Source organism: Aquila chrysaetos, chromosome 4, assembly GCF_900496995.4.
Source record: "Aquila chrysaetos chrysaetos chromosome 4, bAquChr1.4, whole genome shotgun sequence".
In the NCBI taxonomy this organism is placed as follows: Eukaryota; Metazoa; Chordata; class Aves; order Accipitriformes; family Accipitridae; genus Aquila; species Aquila chrysaetos.
The window spans coordinates 43,877,019-43,892,820 of NC_044007.1; positions in this window are offsets into that span (position 1 = coordinate 43,877,019).

Below are 15,802 nucleotides of genomic sequence, written 5' to 3' on the forward strand. Positions count from 1 at the left end.
AAGTCTAGCACTTTTTGATTGTTTCTACATGATGCGTGAATAGCTGACCTCAGGATACTTGATTTACCTGGGGAAATGAATGATGCTCACTCAACTGATTGAGTAAGTCTAACTTCCTACTCTGTCCCTCTTTCTTTTTTTTACATGCATACACCTTTCTAAATAAATTTCTGACCTTTAAATGGTCACAAAAAGAGAATGTTTAAGGTAAAAATTGACAGTCCAAGGTATTTATCAAGTAGGAGCAAGTGAACTGTGAAAGAACTAGGCTCTAATGAATTATTTTCATTCCAAATAACCTGTGTTCTTGTTAATTATTTACCATTTGCATATGTATATCTGTGTTTCAATAGAGTTATTACTCTATACATTATGTGCAGTGCTCTGCATTGTAATGAAAAATCAATGTTCTAATTTTGTACAAAGGAGCTTTATAATCATCAATTTTTTTTTTTTTTTTTTTTTTTTTTGTGATTAAGTTTTTAATAAGGAGACCACCTTCCCTACCATAGTGGGACAAAAATATGAGATCCTAGCAATTTTTCTGTGGTATGGAAATACTAGGCTTGAAAAGTGATACAAGAATGTGTTCTAAAGATTTATTTCTTTCATGGAACATTAACAGTCAAATTAGGCTGGATGCAGCAGAAAGAAGTCTTGGAGGTTTTCTTGTCAAATTAGGCAGCTTACCACACTTCATTGAACAACAAAGGAAAGTTGGCCAAGATTTTTTATATATTATTATCAAAAAATAATATGATGTTTTTGCTCACAGAATCTGCTTCCAGATAATTAAGTTCCCATTGTTTGTTCAGCAGTTCCCAGGCTGGAATGACTAACAGGCAAAACCAATTACTCTCACAGGAACACGCATGGTGACTTTGGAAACCTGTATGTAAACCTTGTAAAGCACCTCACTTTCTGTGTCACTCCAGACAAACGACTTGCCTTCGCTCTTGTGTAGCCACCTATCTCTGGGAGGCAGCGAGAGGTGGAGGAAGGGGTGAGAGCTGCCCGGCGCAGCCGTCGCAGTGCTGGGTAGGGGACGGGGCAGCAGGGACAGGCGGTGCTGTCCCTTGGGTCCTGGAGGAAGGCGACATGGGGCAGATACGTGCAGGCAGCCTGGGAATCGGCCGTACTTGCTGCAGCCAGTCTCACATCTCTTCTTTTAGGGAGGTTCCAAAAATTTGGTATTGCAAAACTATGGTACACGGTCATTTGACCTGCTTGTGGGGTTAATTGCCAGTCAACTAGTGTGGAAATTAGGGTGTCACCTTCAGTGTTCCCTGCTGCTTTTCCTTTAGAAATCTATGGAAAACATACCAGGGGTCTGGTTCAGTGCTTTTGTCTCTGCTTTGGAGAGCAGAGCAAAAGAGCAGTACCAGGGAGCTACTGAAGTTTGCAGATCAAGTACCTTCTCTGCAATCTCAGTTTTTGCAATGTAGAGGCACCAGATGAACTAGAGAGCAGAGGGCTGTTTTAGTCTCACCTCTCTCTCCCTTGTAAGTCTAACTATCCTTAACATTTAAATACTCCACAGCTGACACTAGACAACACCTATAGTTAATTTTGTGTACTTTCTAATGCAGATTGAAAAAGAACAATTAGGTGTAAAAAAACCCTAGAAACTTTATTCAAATATCTCTGTTCCTGGGGATTTAACTCAGTCTACACATTTGTGTATTAGAATTGCACCACAAGGAATAATAGTGGTTTTGTTTTTCTTTTTTTTTTTTTTTTAAGTTGGGGAAAAAATCCAGTGAAATCTGTGTGTCAAATGTCCTTCGCTTTCCTTAATGCTAAATATCTTCTACACTTTGAAAGTGTCTTTTTTCAAGTAAGAAAACTATTGCCTAGGTTTGACATTACCCTCTAAAACCCAAGGTGGCCCCAAGGTGTTCCTTTTGTCTTCAGCTACAGTTCTGTAGTATGTTACTTCTTGTTGTCCAAGACAGCATTATACCAGATTTTTTTTTTATTTAATGACAGTCATGGTTTCCTCCTAACCTAATGAAAGCAAATAAGCACCGAAAGAGAGACAATTTACATAACTAATTTCCATGACAGAGACAGCCTAGAAATGGAAAGAAAATAAAATTAGTGTAATGCAAAAGCAGAACATCTCACCTATGGTGCTGAGAATGTGAGGTTGTTTGTGTGCATGAGAAATAACTATTTTTCCTGTGCACGTGCACATGCACATGCATGTGGAGAACTGTTCAGTGCCTCACTGCTAGTACATTTAGAATGCATTAAATTGAAGAGGAAACAAATATTAAGCATTATGTTTTCTAGCTACATGGATAAATAAAATATTAAAGGAAGATTATGCATCATTACTCAAATGCAAAAAATAAGATATGTTCTGCTACTGTTTATGAATAGGAAGAGCTAAGTTTTCAGGTAGTTTCACCTAATTAGAGGTAATTAATGCTGAGACACGCTATCTTGTTTTGGATTGGATTTAAGAATTTTTGATTTAGCATCTGGCAAAGTAGCTAACTTAAGCTGCCGCTCATACTGTCTTACATTGAAAAACTGGCACAGAAGGAATCTTTAGGGTGGCATAAAATACATTCCTTTCCGTGATTTTCTGTGCTGATACCAGATGGGACCAGAGGAGAAAGTTTCACATGCTGTGAGAACAGTCAGATTTTGTATTGTTTCCAGCTAACTAAAAGAAGAAACTTGTGATCTGTGTTGCACACCGTCACAGAACTAAGACAAGTATGTGACAGTTAAAGTGTTTCAGGGAAAATATATGACTTTTAAGTGTCCTGGGGGAAAAATGATGTCACGCAAACATCACAATTAGTTATCCTCCTTATACTCAGTAATAATAATGATTTTTTCATAGGAAGTCTAAAGATGGATAAGGATTTTTTTCAAACAGATGTTTTCATTTAAATTCCATATTTTGCCTAGCTAAAGCAATGAGGCTCAGCTAATATTTTTCAGGCCTGCATACCACTCTCAACTTTTCAACTGTGACATTCAAGAGGAATTTACGTCCCAAGGGGCAAAGAAACTACTTTCAAAAATATGCATGCAAAAGTGTATACAGTTTCCAGTAGGCCTTGGATGTCTTATCTCACTTGTGCCTTTAAACATCTCCTCCACACATCCATATAGCACTTTATTTTAAAGATAGGCTCTGGTAATGAATTCAAGGAAAGACAGGGCTTGTTATTTTTTTAAAAAGAATCTTAGACTTAAAAAATGCAGATGTCAATGAAGTGATGCTATTTTACCACAGATGAAGAAGCAGGCCCTGAGGTATTGCCCAAAACTGCTTTCCAAGTTCAAAAAGCATATCCATTAAAAGCAGCCATCTCTCAGTAAACAGACTCTTCCCTAAAAATTCAGACCTCCTTACTTCTGTCAAGTTATGGTCAATGTAAACAGACCAGTACTGAAACAATACACTTGCTTGTTAAAACATGTTTGATAGTGAGACTTCATATTAAAATGTTGAAATACCATTTTTTCTGCTTGCAGCTGTTGTAGTCAGCTAGAAAACTTCTACACATGTTAGCTTTCAGCTCAATACGTTGGTGGAAATTGGCTTCCTCTTAAGCAGACTTCACTGTATGGTAGGAATAGTAGCAACACTTTTTTGAGGGTTTATGAACTAGTGAGACAATAGAAGGAAAAGAAAGAAGTGGAGTAAAGCCGATTTGCCTCACAGAATGCTGAAGACTGCTCAAAAAAAAAAAAAAAGAAAAAAGAAAAAGAAAGATACAGTTAATCTTTCCTTTCTCTACTCTTTTTGTGAAAGATTGCAGATTTTTTTTCTCTTTTCTTTTTTCTCCTCCCCCCCGCAGTGATACATGTGGGACATTGTCAAGAAAGAACAAATTATTCTGGACTATTGCTTTCAAAGTGCTGGTTTGAAGGCCAATTAGTGTTACTCTCTGATAAGGTTTGGTTACTCATTATGCACACTAATAAAATGCTCAACGGACACGGAAATGACCATCAATGAGAATACCCTTGTTTCCCCTGTTCCACCTCCTCACAGAAGTGTGATATTTTTGAATTGCTAGGATTTGGTTCTAGCTTTAAATACTTGTGATGCCGCCTAAAAGACAGAACTTTAAGGTGAAGACTGTGTGGTAACGGGATGGCATAGCACAAGTGAAAATCTGTTTGAAGTGTATGAAATGGTGAGACCAGCAGAAAACAGAGAAATGATGCTCAGATGCTTAGAAACTCCAAGCTTAGTGAATGAGAAATATCTCAACATGCCGAGAAATTTGGAAGAAAATTTAAAGGGAAAATTTTGTCCTGTGAAAGACAAAGGGAAAACTCTTACTGATCTGAGACAGCATTCCTCTTGGTGCTGGTAGATGAATATAGTCCTTGCAAAGAAGACAGTCAGGGGTGATTGTGCTTGGATTTTTTTTTTTAATTGCTTATCAATTCTTAATCAAATATAACCCTTGTAAATCCATTAATTTTTTTCACTAGGCTATTTTCTTGAGAAAATGTGGATTCAGGAAAACTGATTGAGTTTCTGATAACTTACATAAGCTGTCAAATAAAGAAATTCATTTTGCCTGGATGATATCAAAGTGCTTCATTTTTAACTGTATCTGGCAGGTGTGTAGTACAATATAGTGAGTACATCTATTAATTGCCAGAGTGATAGACTGAAAGATGTTTCAACTGGCTGAATCAAAGTATTTTGGTTTGTTTTGTTTCTTGAAAAATCCTGAAAGTTTGACTTCTTGTCTTGATTCAGAAACAAACATAAAGTTTGAGAATTTCTCACAGAATGAGGAATTTACTTGTTAAATGTTTTTGTATTACCTCTGCCCCTCAGGAAAAGGACCCAGCTGCCACGTGTGTGATAGCAGCCTCCAGCAGAAGAACATGGGGGAACGTGGGGAGGAGAAGACTTCCCTGCATAGATAGTACCCTGCCTGTCTGGGTATAAAACCAGGGCAGCAGTGGCTGTATAATGCTTCCCAAAAAGCAGAGCTTACTGTGGCAGTGCCACAGCTCAGTCAACCCAATAAATGTGCAGGATGTGACTTTGCACTATGTGAATTTTTCAGCTTGGCTTTCCACTAGCTAAGTTTAGGTTACTAAGGAAGGGAACTTGGTGGGCCACACTACACACAGATGGAAATGGACATTGAGAGGGGATAAAGATGATCTGTCACCATAGCAGAAGAACAAAGATACACCTTTTGAAATTGAAAAAAAGTTGAAAACTCATAAATAAAAGTACTTTTATACATATAGCATGTATTGCTAGCACATGAAATTAAAGGCCATGGTTGAGTCATAGTCCAAAAGAATTATTTATGTAGTTGAATCAGAAAGTTAGGAGGATGAAAACCTTCAAGTTTTCAACCACCATTTCAGGCATTAAAGCAACACTAACCTTGCCAGGGGTATAACACAAATTCCAGGTTTTTAGGACACGTAGCAGGCACTAACACAAGGGAAGTTGGTGTCCAGCTTTGTTCGAAGCCCCTGCTCAGCGCAGCAGGGCATTTTGGTAGATGTTGCTCTGAGAAGGATACCCAGGAATTTTAGGCTGAACTACAGTGTCTGATGCAAAGGGAAACTAGTTATAAGAGGCAGCTTTTCCTCAGGACTGAGAAACTACAATTTTAAAATGGAATCTAAAATGAGAGCTATTGCTCAGGAAAGGAATAACTGATGATGTACTTTGGTGTATGTGCCAAGACATACTGTACCTGCTGGATAGTAAGGAAGTGCTATTTTAAGAACCTAAAAAAAGAAAACATGTACATTTTCATAAAGTAGATTCTGGGGAATAAAGGAACAGAACAATGTTTGACCAATCTGCTAATTTTAACAGCTAATAATATTGTCCTTATATATTTATAGTCTGTGTTACATTTTGATCTATATACAACTTTTAAAAACCTTGTTACCATCATGCCAATGCTCTATTATGTGTGAAATGATCTAACTGTGAAAAATAAAAGAGGTGAAAACCAGGTTTTCCCCTTCAGTATCTGCAACAGTTCTTTGCATGTGTGACCTGGGGATAATTGACAAAATAATCCTGTTTTCAAAAGGCACATATTTTGTCCACATCTTCAAAAATCAATACTAATATTTGGCACAAATTACTCATGTGACTGATTCTGATGGAACTGGCTAAATAAACAGTTTCCCCCTCCTGCTGCATTTGTACCACGTGCAAACAGCAGGGTATGTTGCTCAGCATTACTTGATAGCATATTTGATGAAAGTATCTCAAGAGGTGAAACATTTTTTGTTGTGATTGAACGTAAAATGCTAAGGCTGAAACTTTCTCAGAAAGCATGTAGTTAGACATGACTAAATCAACCAGGTAAAAGATCAAGATTTTTTTGTCTGTATGATTTATCACTTTTTCAGCCCTAATTAGAGATTCTGGGGACCTTGTCCCCTATGCCTTCTAAAAGGCAATTTGATGGCTTTGAGCATGTCCTTGGGGTAGATCAGGACTGTGAGGCAGCTGATAGAAAGCTAAGATTTAGCAGCCGTTTCAGAGTCTTCTGCTCGAGTTAACATTTGGGCTGTGAGTTTCCTTGCTTTGCTAGCAAGGAAGCAACTATTCTCCTCTTCTGAAGAGAAGTGTAAAATTCTGAGCCAATATGCAGCAGTTTTGGTAATTCAGAAGCATAACGGTACCTTTCTTCGTAAATCATTAGCTGTGGTGGCAATGTTGTTTTGTAACTGTCCAGAAAACAACAAGCTTTACCCGCCTCTTCAGATACCCGACGGACTGTGCGTCGCTCGGGAGCAGCTGTTGCACAAAGCACTGACGTGCAAGGTATTGGTGATCTCTGACTGCAGATTTTGATCACTCACTTACTGAAAAGCCTTTTGACGTCCATAAATCATCCACCTGTCTGGCTACCGCAGGAAAGGTGGCGTGCGAGCACTGAGAGCTGCTTGCGGGAGGAAAGCGGCTGGCCGCAGGAGCTGCCGGCTGCCCTGAGCAGCACTGCTGTGCTGGGAGGCCACCGGCTTCGGCAGCTACTTCGGTCGCTGCCTTGGGTAAGTCCTGGCCTGTGTCCACTTACTGGTCACAAGCGGTGCGTGCAAGTACTGCTCAGATTTAGGTTACACCACTTACAGAAGGTAATCATGGAAGTAACCAGCCTGTTCAGTGTGCTTTCCCTCCAGTGCTGATTTTAACTTGGTGGCAAATACGAGCTCTCTCATCCAGCTCCCAAAGCTGTTTATACCAATGGCAACACCTCAAATGGGTTTAGGGAGTTTCAGAAGGGAAATACCCATTTCCTACACAAGGAAGTCTGCCCCAAGTCCCGGGGGCAGACTGATGGCTGCAGGGATCTAGATTGTTACTTCCCTGTTAAAAGGAATATCAGAAATATCTGCTGCTTTGTACTCCACTGCAAAGTTGCACCAAAACCTGTAACCTCCTGGAGGTGTTAGTATTTATTAGCAATTTTAATGGTGTGAAAACTTGGTAGTGGGGTAATGGGTACATGGTAGGAGAAAACTGTATTGACAGTGACAGCAGACGCTTAGGAAAGGAGAATAAAAGCTAGGAGACATGAGAAACAGGGGGCGTGAGCGTATGTGTACCTATGTGCAGGTGTACAAGATCTCTTTTTTTTTTCCTGAAGAACTGTGTCTGTTTTACATGGGTTACATCAAAGAAACAGCTGACTTTTTATCATCTGTTTCTCATCAGAATGGCAATACTCCACAAGACTCCAGAATTAAACATGGATTTAATCTTAGTCTGGCTTAGAAATGAAGACTGCAGGTAAATTCATATTTCACAAAGCATGAAGGTTAAAAGGTCTTAAGTTTTTATGGATTCCTCTCTGTAACTTCAAATATAATTTTCTTCCTAATGCTTGTTATAAACACTTGGTTGTAGGTGTTTCTTCATTCATTGCAGCACAATAACCTGCTTGTCTGTCTGTTGAAGTAAGACTCTCTGGGAATTTGGTAACGGGAAGGCATAGAACCCTGATCTCAGTTTTAGAAAGCTCCTATAAAGCATAAGTCAGTAGCTCTGGATAAAAAGAAAGTTATTGGTAGCATCACCACTGTGGAGCTGAAACCCCAGGGAAATATAAAAATGCCAGGTGAAAGTGGCCATCCCTTCAATGTATACGGGTTGGTAGTACGCGTGGAGATGGAGCTCCTGGATGACTTCTGTGCACAAATCCTCTCCACAAACCAGCTGTTAGCACAGTTTGAGTGCTGGGTCTCTGTATCCATCCTAAGGCAAACTTAATTAATAGAATAATTTTGTCTTAAAATAGTCAAGTGTTATAAAATGCTGTTTTGCAGAAGACTGGTCCTGGAATATTAAGTTTTAAGGGAAAAAGCTGTAAAGTAAAAAGGGAGTTTGGAAACCTGTGTGAAATACTGCAGAATTTCTTGGTAGAGGCCATCATGTCCTGGAAGAAGACGTATCTTGGAAGAAGACGACTTATTACTGCTGATGCATTTTATTCCAAACTGTCTCCTGTCAAAGCAAATACTTAGCTGTCTGACTTCAAAAAAGCCATGACCATTCTTAAAATATTTCGCTGTACAAGGAGGTTTTCAAAAAGCAACACCAGGAAGCAGTCTTGAAGGCAGTCTGATGATAGACCTGGGGCTAAAGGTTGCTCTTTAGTTATTGCTTAGTATGGGCAAGAAACCTGTTGGCTGTATTTGTTTTCTATTTCTAAAAATCTGAAACACAGCATTGAAATTCTGCATCTGTTGGACAATTGTTTGATTGACCTGTGAAAATACTCTTGTACTGTGAAGTTGTAATGTACTTTGCAAAACCACTGTTAATTAGCCAAGGAAATGGCAGGATGCATTTTAGGCATAAATACCTCCCCTCTGCCTTCACTTTCTTCTAGAAGAAGAATTTTGTATGGCCAGAAATGCCCTTATTCAAAAATGCCTTCATTCAGCTCAAAAATAGCATTAACACACTGCCCTCTGTAGTAGGTAAGCTGGTATTTCAGGCTCTCAGAGCACCTTTGCCCTCGGTCTGGTGATGTTTCTTATCTCTGGGTTGTGTCATGGTGCAAGAAGTGTCCAGGGCGGGATGGGGAAAAGCATGGGCCATTCTATGCTCAGCAGTGCGTCACGGCACCAGCTGAGGAAGGAGGTGCCGCTGGTGCGGCCACAGGCAGCACAACTCGCAGACAGGGATTAGGTTTACCTAGCATATCATGCCCTCCTCTTCTTGCCACTCCTGCTCCAACTCCTGTCTTCGTCTTGGCTGAAAAAAGGACTTAGAAATTTTATTTGTAGGCATAAAGGTGTTATCTGTACATCCATATTTTCCTTTTTTTTCCCCTTCTTTTTTTTTTCATCATACCAACCCTTATATATATCCCCAAAACTCTGTGATTACCTCCAGTTATATGAATCACGTAAAAAATATAGTGCTTTGGCTTTATGGGAACTATGGCAGATGTTACAGTTCTGCCCCCTGTGTAAGTAGGCACGTACAGTGCTCCCTGGCAGCTGTTTCTTGGTATGGAGTTTCTCTTTTTTTATCTGACAGGGCAAAGTGAACTTTAGCCACTCTACTGCACCCTGTAGGTATCAGCAACATAGGATGATATAGATGGTTCTTACTTGTGTTTCTGTTTGTGCATTCTAAAAATGTTTTATTGTTGTTTGTGTCATAACCCAGAGGTACATACAAATCGATTCCTCAGTGTGGCTGCCATAAGAGTGAGTAATACTAATAATACTACTACTAATAAATGGATCGTATAAAATATTAGGAAAGTAATTGAAATATTTTCCTTGAAAAAATATGATGTTTGAGACATTCCACTCAATTAATGAAAAAATGCATGTACTGTCTCTGGGATCAGAGGGAGAATAGAAGGCCTTCTCATCCCAGGAGAACACTTCAGTTATGGCCAATGGGTTTTATTTGTTTTTATACAGTGGAAAAGCTTTTCTTTTCCACTGTATAAAACTCTCTGCAACTTCCAATTTCAACAAACTGCCTATAACACAAACGAGTTTCCATGTGCACTGTCAGGGTGCTTTCAGCTGAGTGAGTGATAGAAGTTTGAACATCACACAGTAGATCTCAGAGCTGGATTTGAGCACGGTGTGGAGTGCTCTGTCCCCAAGTTAATGCTGTTACTACAGTGTTATTTTCACCTGCTTGAGCACTAAATGGTGGTGGCTGCAAGTGCGCTTTATGTTGAAGCCCGAGGCATGCAAGGAGCTCCTTGGGTATGGCACAGGCTCGGCAAACACAAAGCAAAAATTTGGACATGTAGAAAACTTCAGGAACACGTATATGCCTATAGGTTTCTGTAGTGTTAAATGGCAGCTGGGCAAGATATAAAAAGTATGCTGCTGGCATACAAAACTCTGTTAAATTCTACCTATTCTTTAAAGAGAAGCAGATCTTTCTCTTCACAGGCTTTGTACTGAAAGTAATTGTTCTGTGGGTGACAGAAACCACATTTCTGATTTTACTCTGATAAATGAATTTTAAACAGAAAATAAAATATAGTTAAGTCACACAGACCTAATGATAACCCCAGGAACATCACATCTGCAACTCAAACCCCATTAACATCAGATGACTAATACAGAGCTCTTTTTATGAACTTACAAGCTTAACTCTTCATACCACTTCTGGCCAGGAGCACACAAATTTTGAATCCTACCTATTCAAGTAATATTAACTGGTGTCACATATGCAACATGTCAGATTAGATTCCCTCGTACAACCACTGTACAACATTTTTATTCATTTCTTAATCAGTATAGGAAAAGGTAGAAAGGTTTTATAAAGGCATATTTCTCATTTATATGGCTTAAAAAAATCAGATGATAGTCAGGACAATCATCATGCTGTTCTTTAGGAAACATTTTTGTGTAGTCTCGTCAAACAGCACAAAGCTTACAAATAAATTAAAATAATAGAACTGTACATTTTTATAGCCCTTTTCAGTTGGAGGGATCACAAGGTACTTTACAAAATACCTACAATGAATAGAAATTTATTTCCTGACAAAGAAATGCAGCAAGCTATTTGGTTATTGAGAGAAGTTAAAACATCTTTTTGTTTAAATGTAAAGCCAGAGAATTTCAGGTAGGTGAATGGCCAGGCTTATAACTAGCCAGCCCCTTTGAAGGAAATGTTATGGTTTTGTAGAAAACGAGCAGGTGGGGTTTCCAGCCAGTCTGATGTTCTTTACAGCAGAGATGTTCCCAAAGGGCAAACAGTGGCTCATGACAAGGGAAAGGGACTGGTTTGACCGAATACAAGGAACCAGGCAGGAGACAGGGCTGGAGGACAAGCTGGTTGGATAAAAGGGCGTGAAAAGGACTCATGGAGAGGAATCCCTGGCAGCACCTGTGGCTCTGAAGCAGAACTTTTATTCACAGAGTGCCTCCTGTCCAACCAGCAAAAGCTGTTTCCAGAAGATATTTAGTCCCTCAGATGGTACTTTGAGGACCACCTGTTTTACAGTATAACTGTATCTTGTTAAGGCAATTCAAAGGCTGAAGCACCTACAGAGGTATTTCTGAACTGGCAAAGTCTTCTGGCCTTGTACCCCTCACAGGAAATGCAGCTGAAAGCCTTGGTTTGTACTTCTTCCTACTCGAAAAGCTTTGATCCCTATGCTCCGTCCCAGTGAAGATGAGTTCCAGTGTTGGGTATTGTTGATTAAGAAGCTGATATAGGCAGGAGTACCTCGGGTACATGGATACTACCACTCTCAGGTAAAGAAGATGGAGTAATACCATTTGCATTCTAACAATCATCAAGTTTTTAGTGCAGGCTTTTGCTTTATTTATGATACATTAATCTACCTTACCTTGTCCTTTGCCACCGTATTGTTCATAGATGCTATAAAGCTGCTGTTAATCTTATTTAATTACTAGAATTAAGATTTTTTTTGTTTGCCAGAGAAGTGTAGTGAAGTAATAGAGATCACTTTTTCGTCTGGTCCAGTCTGTTCAGTATTGGGTCTAGTCATAAGCAGTTAAACATTACACACCCCAGGAACCTATACTTTATTTATTTTATTTCATTCTATTTTATTGCAGTCTAGTAAATTTTGTGGCACCTCATGGCAAAATACAAATGACATGTAAACATACACAGAAAAGACTATGTTGTCTCAACATGCACTGTGAGCAATTCAGCCAGCTAAACTGAAAAACATTCCTCACAAGCTAAAAATTATTACACTATCCTTTATTTAAAAAATTCTGCTCTTTTAGCAAACACTTAGAAGACACTTCTTGCAAATTGCTTTACTCTTTTCACCTTTTATCTGGTTTCCTCCCAAACCAGGTGATATGTGGCAATACTTTTGCAAGAAAGTATTGAAAGAAAATATTTTTTTCACAAATTTATTCCCTAATTTCTCTCTTTTCTGCAATGAGAAATTAAAAAGTGCTGCCTTTTAAGAGATTTTAGCTCCTTCCAGAGCCAGACAAAGCACTGGCATTGATGGGGACATGTATTGGATTTGGGTGGTAAGGTTTTGGTAGCAGTGGGAGGGCTACAGGGGTGGCTTCTGTGAGAAGCTGCTGGAAGCTTCCCGTGTGTCTGACAGAGCCAATGCCAGCCGGCTCCAAGATGGGCCCGCCGCTGGCCAAGGCCGAGCCCATCAGTGACAGTGGTAGCCCCTCTGGGAGAACAGATTTAAGACAGGGGAAAAATGCTGCAGCACAGAAACTGCAGCTGGAGAGAGGAGTAAGAACATGTGAGAGCAACCACCCTGCAGACACCAAGGCCAGTGAAGAAGGAGGGGCAGGAGGTGCTCCAGGCGCCGGAGCAGAGATTCCCCTGCAGCCCGTGGGGAAGACCATGGTGAGGCAGGCTGTCCCCCTGCAGCCCAGGGAGGTCCACGGTGGAGCAGATATCCACCTGCAGCCCGGGGAGGACCCCACGCCGGAGCAGGGGGATGCCCAAAGGAGGCTGTGACCCCGTGGGAAGCCCATGCTGGAGCAGGCTCTGGCAGGACCTGCAGACCCGTGGAGAGAGGAGCCCACGCTGGAGCAGGTTTTCTGGCAGGACTTGTGACCCTGTGGGGGACCCACGCTGGAGCAGTCTGTGCCTGAAGGACTGCACCCCGTGGGAAGGGACCCACATTGGAGCAGTTTGTGGAGGACTGTCTCCCGTGGGAGGGACCCCACGCTGGAGCAGGGAAAGAGTGAGAGGAGTCCTGCCCCTGAGGAGGAAGGAGCAGCAGAGACAACGTGTGATGAACTGACCCCAACCCCATTCCCTGTCCCCCTGCGCTGCTGCTGGGGAGGAGGTAGAGAAAACTGGGAATGAAGTTAAGCCTGGGAAGAAGGGAGGGGTGGGGGGAATGTGTTGTAAGATTTGATTTTCATTATTACCCTACTCTGATTTAATTGTAATAAATTAAATTAATTTTCCCCAGTTGAGTCTGTTTTGCCCGTGACAACAATTGCTGAGTGATCTCTCCCTGTCCTTATCTCGATCCACGAGCTTTTTTGTTATATTTTCTCTCCCCTGTGCAGCTGAGGAAGGCAGTGATAGAATGGCTTTTGTGGGCACCTGGCATGCAGCCAGGGTCAACCCACCACAGGACACTTGGCTGTTTGCCAGCTATGGCACTGCATGGTTGGGAGAATATGCCATGCTAGAAGGTGATATAGGAAAGATTAGGACGGGCTACAGCATTCACATATCTGGTCTGTTGCTGCCTGTCCACTATTTGCTAAACATTTATTTTCAGAATGAAACATAAAGCATGCTCTACTATAGCTCCATCACCTAGTTTTATTACTTTTAAAGGCTTGGAATAAACTCAGGTAGGGCCTAGAGAGTCATATTTTTAAAGTGATTGCTTGGGGAAAGAGGTCTTCATGAGATGAGCATTGTGGAATGAGCTTTCTTCCCCCTGCAAACAGAAACAGGGGTCAAAATCCATCAGTGAGAAAAATATTTGTGGATTATTATGACATTAACAGCTTTTTATGAATTTGTAAACTGCCTTGTGGCTTGGTTTGATATGAAGATTTCACACTTCCTGGGTGCTTCAGCCTTGCAGGAACCCTCTGAGGTATAAAATGAATCATCGCTTTAATAAATGGAGGAAAGAAATGGAAATTTGCTGCTTAGCAGGGAAGGAGTTGGTAGATGGGGAAAGCTGCCTTGTTTATTAATACAGCTGATATGAATATAGAAATCCTTTCAGAAAAGCATTATGATCGATGGAGGGGAAAAAAAGAGGATGGAAAAATAGAGACTTTTTTTCTTCTTGTCTGGGGAAAAATAGTGTATTGCTGGTGGCCTGGCACTCTAATCTCCAGCCCCTGAGGAGGCTGGTTGTGGACAGCTGTTCTTGGAGCAGGGATGAAATGGCTCAGGAGCTAATAGTTGCTCAAGGAGCTAAACTGGCATCCTGAACACCTTTCTGCTTGTGGCATGTGTCTGTGGCCTATGGGCACAAGCATGTTAGTTATCTCACCGGCAAACTTAGGTAAGTAACTTTAATTTTAAATTTGTGGCTCTTGGAAAGACCAAGGTAAAGGAAATGATAAAATACTAAGCTTTACTTGTATTCTGTGTTAGTTTTTACATTGCATTCAAAGCACTTGCTCATAAAAGCTAGGACAATGATTTGAATGGAAAAGGTGGTGGGCTTGAATGACAAGGAAGAAATCATGATACTGCTGAGTAAGAGGAGTCTATTAACAGTACTCTAATGGCATCCTGGGCTGTGTTAGGAGAAGCAGTGCCAGCAGGTCAGGGAAGTGATCCTTCAACTCTTCTCAGCACTGGTGAGGCACACCTGGATTGCTGCATTCAGTTCTGGACTCCCCAGTAGAAGAGAGACATAGACAAATTGGAGGTAGTCTAATGAAGGGCCACCAAGGTGATTAAAGGGCTGGAACATCTTTCCTATGAGGAGAAGCTGAGAGTGCTGGGACTGCTTAGCCTAAGGATGAGAAGGCTCAGAGGCATCTTATCAATGTATATAAATATCTGAAAGGAGAGTGCAAAGAGGATGGAGCCAGGCTCTTTTCGGTGGTGCCCAGTGCCAGGACTGGAGGCAATGGGCACAAACTGAAACACAGGAGGTTCCCTCTGAACATCAGCAAATACATTTTTACTGTGAGACTGACCGAGCACTGGCACAGGTTGTCCAAAGAGGTTGTGGAGTCTTCACCCTTGGAGATATTCAACAGTCCTCTGGACACAGTCCTGGGCAACCTGCTCTGGGTGGCCTGGCTTGAGCAGAGGCGTTGGACCAGATGACCTACAGAGGTCCCTTCCAACCTCAACCATTCTGTGATACCACATTTTTCTGGAGACTTGAGCCTGTGGTTGCTGCAGGCAGAGCATTTTGCACTCTTAATACCAAAATAAAAATGTGATATATGGTAGAGAGATATGGTATCATGGTTTTGGTATATGTAAATAAAATAAATAAATTCAAATTCTTAAAAGGTACTGATTTAATTAATGGTGATCGAGACATTTTTGTAGTATTATAAAAGATGGCACTGTTAAGCATACTTTTTTTCTCTTGTGATGATAGCTTATAGTTTTAAAAATTATTTTTCTGCTTCTAATTACAATAAGCATTATCACAAATTTTAATTTTGAAATCCCTTCTTTACTCACGTATTCATAAATATTTTTTTCCTACTCTTGAAACATATTTAATCACCTATTAGCCTCCAATCACTATTTAAAATTGTTTTAACCTGACATTCATCCCTAACTCTGACTTCTATAAACCTTTTCATATCTTCTTTTGGACTTTTATACCCTTGGTGACAGAATGGGAGATTCTTCAAATGACATTTGCTA